This window comes from Erythranthe guttata, chromosome 3 (assembly GCF_056151865.1).
Source record: "Erythranthe guttata isolate IM_541 chromosome 3, IM_541, whole genome shotgun sequence".
In the NCBI taxonomy this organism is placed as follows: Eukaryota; Viridiplantae; Streptophyta; class Magnoliopsida; order Lamiales; family Phrymaceae; genus Erythranthe; species Erythranthe guttata.
Genome location: NC_142535.1, coordinates 4,850,715 through 4,858,339, shown reverse-complemented (window position 1 = coordinate 4,858,339; position 7,625 = coordinate 4,850,715). Strand labels below are relative to the sequence as shown.

General features: G+C 32.6%; 1 long non-coding RNA gene across 4 annotated transcripts; it reads left to right on the top strand.

The window, feature by feature from the left end:
• The first annotated feature begins 1,092 nt into the window (after nucleotides 1-1,092).
• Nucleotides 1,093-2,663, top strand: LOC105957305 (uncharacterized). Of its 4 annotated transcripts, none has more exons than XR_016030233.1 (4): nucleotides 1,093-1,231; nucleotides 1,475-1,633; nucleotides 1,826-2,117; nucleotides 2,335-2,663. It is a non-coding gene; the product is annotated as an uncharacterized LOC105957305 (long non-coding RNA). The 4 variants fall into 4 exon arrangements; XR_016030234.1 differs by having other exon boundaries at nucleotides 1,103-1,251; nucleotides 1,483-1,633; XR_016030235.1 differs by lacking the exon at nucleotides 1,093-1,231 and having other exon boundaries at nucleotides 1,259-1,633; nucleotides 1,826-1,859; nucleotides 2,008-2,117.
• The last annotated feature ends 4,962 nt before the right edge of the window (nucleotides 2,664-7,625 follow it).

Sequence of the window (7,625 nt, the reverse complement as noted above, 5' to 3'; positions counted from 1 at the left end):
CACTGAGGTTTGTTTCCGTCTTACACCAACCCCATTACAGTGTGACTTTTCACGATTTTTTTTTTATTCCAGGAAATAGACTTTACACAATTTCAAATATTTATTTTATGTCTCACCCATTTAACAGAAGGTATAATAGAATGTACACATTTTCTGTTAAAAAACTCGATCAATAGTTAATTAGAGGGGATTTTGGTTGTTACGAATATATGAGGGTGTTTTTTGTTATTTAGTTGTGTTCAGGAGGGTTTTTTTAATTTACCCTTTTTTATAGTAAAATTCTAAAATATTTTCAAATAAACAACATATTTTTTCTATAATTTTTGCCCATACAACAACAGGTTTGAAGTAAAAACACATGGATTGGATAAAAGTTAATCAAAAATATTTTATACAGTTAACAACACGCTCGAATACTTTGGATTTACTAAAAGTCGCCTAGGGCAACTTAGAAAATAAACAGTTTAGATTGAAAATAGTCAATTTAGTTGGAGAATTTAGACTAATAATTAGACATCTTAGATAAAAACAACTTTTTTTCCAATGATGTTGTGGTGGAATTTTGGCGGTCGGCGGCAGGGTACTGATAGGGAGAGGTAGAAAAGTGGAAGAAATACTATTTCTTGGAGTGGATGTAGTTTTGATGACGGGTGAGTTGGATGATAATAAAGTATTTTCAGTATAAGATGACTATTTTCTGTCTAAACTCTCTAATTAAGTTGCCCGAATGACTTTCAGCAAAATGTGAAAATATGACTGTCCTGATTTGAAAGGGCAGTAATACCCAAACGTGTTTAGCAAATTGCTCCAAACATTTATATTAACCGTTTTACTTTACATATGTATTTAGAAAGCCCAAAAATAATAGGGGTTGTCTAGGGTCCGAGAGGGTTGTACTTCTCGGACCATAAATTATTTAATCTTGTACGTAGAAATAATTAAATTTTAAATCTCAGCCATTGATTTATGTGTACGACATAGTACGATACTAGAGATTTATAATTTAAAGTACGAACCCAGTCAAAACACATCGTACCTCATCGTACACGCATCGTACTTTATGTAAATTACATAATTAACCTTCAAACTCAAAAATAACAAAACAAAATTAGACGAAAGATGAAATCAAAATCTCTATTCTTCCCCAGACATAAAATCTCTACCGATCGAGATTAAAGAATCCCTAATTTCTCCGTTGCTTCATCAACTAGCCGCCGGGGCAGCGCTGGGGGTTAGTGTTGAGAGAATTGCGTTAGTAATTTTGTTCTTTTGATATGTTCTAGTTTTTTCTTGCTCTCATTTTTTTCAATTTTTCTGTTTCTTATTGCAAGAATTGAGGATTTTTATTATCGATATTGGATACAAATTGCTTCTTTAGAAAGGCTCGCCTACTGTTATATCCAATCTTGGGTAACATGACAACTAACATTGAACAAGATGTAATGCTTGCTTATATGTGTAACCTCAAAATTAGAGTTGCAGTCAAAACAAGAATCAATACAAGAATCGAGGATCAGTTTTTTCGCCTTTGCATAGGGGCTCTCTGGCGCTAATGCTTCCTCCGCCACCATTCCCACCGTTGGTGGCGGTGTTGCTGAAATTGGTGGACTCGCCATTTCCATTAGCCTTTGAGGTTATTTGTTATATATATATATATATATATATATATATATATATATATAGATATATATATATATATATATATCGGTATTGTATTTACGTTTTGTAATCAAGAATTTTATAATGTTCTTACTTTGACATCTAAATTTTTAATTGGGATTCCATGTGCTGTTGTATTTGATGTTTGTATTTGTTTAATATGCAGTTATCTTGCTGTAAGGTTGATCATTAGATGAGGGGTATGCTTGGTTCATCTGAGTGGGATACTAGTTCTTTAGGACCACGGCTCTGTTTAAATTAAAGTGTCATTCCAAATTTTTATTTGATTCTTAGATACTTTTAACTTTTAATTCACCTTATTATTTATTTGAAAAGTTTTTGCAACAGATGCTGAGGTGCAGAAATGTAATTATAGGATTCAGTCTCATGAGGATGCAAACAGTACTGGTGTATGCTCCAGGGAAGAATTCAAAAGCATATATCGACGTATTGATGAAGTGAGCCTTTACTCTACGCTCATTTTTTGCTATATCATTTCCATTAGCTTCATTCCCAACAATGGTTCGTTTGGCATGTTTGTATCAATCAAATGTATTTAGTTAAACTACAAAATATTTATCTGCGATTTCAATTTTTGAGATTAAAAGAACACTTCACATTTTGAGAGCCAATTTATTAAGTCGAGCTTGTAAATTGACATCTAAACTTGTGCAGATTTGAACTGAGATTGGAGAAGTAGATCCAAAGAGGCCACAAATATTGTTTAGAGAGTGTGTGGACTGGTGCCCCTTCTCCCTGGTGCATCTTCTGTCAATTTTTGTACCTTTGCTCGTATTTGACTATGCGAAAGGAGCACTCTGTAAACCGCTCTCGTCAGAGCTATTGCATATGCTGTTGCCTTTGGCATGGCCGAAGTTTGTACAAGAATGATTTTATTTTATATTTATTTTTATTCTTTCACTATGATTGTTGTGCATGGCCACACTATTTACAGATTTTCGTCTATTCTTCCATGTTTTCCTATTTCACAGTTTACTATTTCATATGTATATGTGTGTAAAACTTGGGCTGCTTAGGTTTTTTTTTTTTTTTTTTTCCGTCTCTATTGCGTATATCTAATTTTAATAATTTCAACATAAATACCTTATGAGCAATTACATAAAAGATGCACGAACAACAAATCTCGATTTCAGCCATTACAACAACAAACTACATGTGAATCTAAAATTAGAACATCTGATACAAAAAATAAGAGCCCAAAATTGATTGCTAACATGCTTCTCAAATCTCCAGTCCACCAATGGTTTATTGTTCTGCACTAACTTCGTAAACTTATGATATTAAGTATAACAAAATTCATTGCAATGACATGTTCTTCTAGACTAACAAAATGTTCAGAAGTAATTCAAACAACAGAACAGCCAAAACAACTCTTATTTATTTATTTATTTATTTATTTTAATATGACAATAAATAAATAAAAGAAAAGGTTGTCCAATAACATATAGTGATTTTCTATCAAAAAAAAAATAACATATAGTGATTTAACAAAAAAAATCAGCAACAGAAATTTACAACACTTGATAAAACAATGGAAATACTTGACAGTGGCTACAAAATGTCGTCGAACCACAAAGTGATGTAGATTATCAAGTGTCTTTGCTCGAATACAATAAAGAAGTTCCTGAGGAAAGATCCGGTGCACTTTCCACGCTAGATCGTGTGACTGGAGGATGTTGCGGGTGCTATAGGCCCCTTAGCGCAACGAATTTCCTTTCAAAAATTTATTGAGGAACTCGTTGCGTACTTCAATTAGTAATGCCAATGGCATAGTTCGCATAACAATTAATGTAAAAGGAATTAAACAACGAGCATGAAATATAGAAAATGCACAAAAATCTGGTTGTTTTCAACACAAAACAAATTTTAGAATGCTCAAAAATATTGTTAAGAACACAAAATAACCATTAAGACATGCACTAGAGGAGAAATTGCTCTGTAACTCAACATCATAAGGTCCAGAAACATATAAGTTGCTCTAATGTGGGGGTTTCACATTTTCTTTTTCAGTATTTAATAGAGAAACTTTTAGTCATAGAGAAATTTCATCAAACACCTTGACTGTGATACCCACGATTGGATTTTTCTTTTTTGATACGCATATACAAGAACAGATTCACATACTTTCTCTACAAGGAACCCAGAACATCGAACGCCGAAAAGAATCACACGATGAATTCCTGCCCCAGAGAAGTTTGCTAGAAAGGGATTCAACGATCGATGATGAACTTTCTTAAAAGAAATTGATGATAATTTTTTTTTTGTTTTATGGAGAAAGAACGATTGATGATGATGAATAAATGATGAGAACAATGGAATTAGGTTTAAAGTTTTACAAGAAGTCTAATTAAATTTGACGTAATAGTGTTTTTCTTCATTTAATATGATTTTAAATTTGTTGATTTGTAATTAAGGTTTAGATTATTAATTTTACTTATATACCAGGGTTCGTACTTTTTTTTGTTGGATACGTACTTATATGATGTGGCAATTTTTTATTGGTTAATTATGGTCCGAGAAGTACAACCCTCTCGGACCCTAGACAACCCCAAAATAATATTTTTGTCCATCTTCATTAATTCTCCCAAATCCCGTGTAAAATGAACTCAAAACTCCTGCACGAGATTGGGGTGTATTTACCCAAAATGAACAAAAAAAATATTATTCTAAAACATGAAATCCGGGTGCATGTATCCAAAACTCATTCATGAGTTTCCGGTACTTTATGTATTTTTTTAACAAAATTCAAGATTAAGAAAGTTAAATCGAATATTGATCCTTAAAAATTATTGAATTTGATAAGTATGGAAATAACTTTACATTAATTTTATTTAAAAACATTAAATTGAAAATATATGTTTAACAATTATTGAACTCTATGGTGCACGGAAACTTCAACCCACACGCGTTGCCACGTTTTGGAAATTGAAACTCCATGACACCTGTCAGAAACGTTTCGGGGCGATTTCCATAAATATTTGAAAGTTTCGAGGACATTTCTTATAATAATGAAAATTTTGAAACGAGTTTCCAAACAAAATAAATCCAAATTTCATTTTCAATAAAAACTCCGAATTGCATAAGCTTAAAAAATCTTAAATATTATGTCTCATTTTCACTTCTAGTGGTGTTTTTATATTTTTGTAGATGTTAATTCCATACTACAATAAATTTATATGCCCCAAATTTAATTTGTGAAATGATATTAAACATTATAATATTTTCCCGTATATTTTTATTATTATTTACGCGTCTCCCCCACGTTCCCGTATCCAACTTTTTGGAAAACGAAGTTTCCTCATGTTCGTTTCCCTGTTTTCCGGTGTGCCCGTGCTACATAGGTTGAACTTGATTAATGTTAAATTGGATATTAATTTAATTAACAGAGAAATTTAAATTGAATAATATACATTAATGTGTTTGATTACATAAAGATTATTTGATTTTTATATTTGAAATAGTTAAGAAAAATACATAAAAATAAAATTCTGAAATACAATGCGAGACTACGTTAACATCTAAAAATTTCAATATTCATATGCAGTTGCGTTCGTGGAAGGTAAAAACCCATGTAAACCGACAACTGCCATATGCCGTATCAATATCACCGCAAAGAAGAACTCGAAATCTGAAGATAGATTTGAAAACAAAGTCATGCAATGAAAAAACTGAAAACTCTGAAATTAACAAGTATCTCAGAGCAGACTATTCTATATCAATATCACCACAACCTGCGGATAAACATAACCCAGAGCAACGGTCGAGGAAAGGAAAATCAAATCTCAATTAGTAAAAACAGGGAGAAGATTCTTCATATAAGCACAGTGGGGGAGGATACTCAAACTCGAAGCACTTTCTTCTACCCTGAAAATAACCAAACCCGGACAAGAGAAAACATTGATCCGACCCAAAATTGCATGATTATACATACACACATGTTGCTACATAACCGAACATCATTCCCTATACATTTGAAAAGCACAATCAAACCCTCTCGCAAAGAGGAGAAATTGTTATACCGGGCGAAATCACCCAAATAAAATTAAACAGAACCACAGTAAGACAGGAATCGGATAACAGAGAAAAAAGAAAGTATACAACTGATAAGTACAATCCTTTTGCAATTTCAGTTCCAAAAATTTCAGAATTTTAAAATTAAGAACACTTATAAAAATCAATAACACGAATTCCACCGATGACCAGTTATAAGAACACTTAAAAAAATTTCAGAATTTAAAAATATAGAACTTATTCAACATCCATTTCATGCATGACGCAAATACTAAAATTCCATTTCTAACGAAAATTAAAAATGGGAAAATTTCAAAGTTAGATATTCTCGGCCCTCCTCCTTTACCCGGGCTTGGGACCGGCTGTGCTGAGCAAATAATGCAGGCACGGGCGGAGTTACAAGAATAAACCTATATATACAACTACCAACACTAAAACACACACATAATCCACACATAGATGTAAGCAAGCAAATTGTACATACCGTTCCAAACAACAAATATTAAAGCTGAGAAATAGTTTGATTCATATACGATAGTAGATTGGATAAAAGCTTAGTTACTTATAAAAACTTTTGTACTCGTTTCAATCATTCATTTCCCTTTTCTTTCTTCTAATTATTGTGGAGAACATTAGAGATAAAAGGAAACACCTCATGTGAAAAAAATTACCAAAGTCGTATCCAAGAGGACATCAATTTTATCAAATAAGGTAAACTAATACTTACATGTTTACGCAGAAACAAACCTTAAATCAAATAAATTCACCGAGACTTGAAAAATATGCATCACTTTAGCATATTACCAGTGTTAGATAAGAGCATTAACTCACAATCTGCAAAAAGACAATTTCACACACTTGAAAATTTTCACATAGTAGAAATCGCGATGAAGAACTGACCAAGAACTATGCAGAATGGTATTCAAAAGCATATTCAATAGATTTTAAACATCCTCAAAATAGCAGAGCAGCAAACCTAATATCTCCTCATAAGAATCACAACATACGAGCAGAAACCAAGGCCCTAACAGTCAACTTCAAATACAACTTGACAACTGAACGAGGTTTATTATTCTGAGATGCATAGTGCCAACTTAGCTTGTGTAGAAAAATTGCCAGGAAGAAAAAACCGAATCTTCATAGATGCATAATATACATGAACCTTAACTTGCTCAATGCATATAAAACCACTCGAAGATTTGACAAGCATCGATCAAAAACAAAGAGATTTTCAAGGCCACAATAAAGAATACTACTCACTTGATCAGCATAAGCAGCACGTTCCACACTGCATTATCTGCCCAACTAAAAGCACAAACAATTCCAGTGCAGAATAACAGAAAACCCGATAGAAATAACATCCCAACACTTTTACGACTGCTTTCAAAATCTAAGGCAAGAAACAAAACTCGGTGCAGAAACCTTGTCAAGAAACCAAAGAACACCATACATGAAGACACAAGGCGGGGTCTTATTGCAAGTCATGATCTCATATTTTGTAGTGAAGTACACGAGTCAAGTTAATATTATAAAACACTCTCCAGGAATCACATAAATTCATGATAGGGATTAACTGAAGACTACCAAAGAAAAATAAAGTAAATAAAAAATCACAGCTCCGAAAAAGCGAGCCACCCAAAGATAAAAAGTTAATAACCAACAAGAAAAAGAAGAGTCAAAATTCTCGACATATAGTAGGCAAAAGTTAAGTTATGAGTAAGATTTGCAGCCTCTAGTTTAAAGCCCAAGAGAATATCAATGTCATCATTCGTTTTAGTAGATTACTTAGAAAAGTGAATTTTCGGACAAATAGAGACTTCAGAAACTAGTGAACCTAGGATGGCATGTTAATTAAGAAGAATGCAAGAAACAGATTTAAAATGCCACTATTGTGTCATCTTTATTTCCCGACATTGCCACATCAAAATCACCGC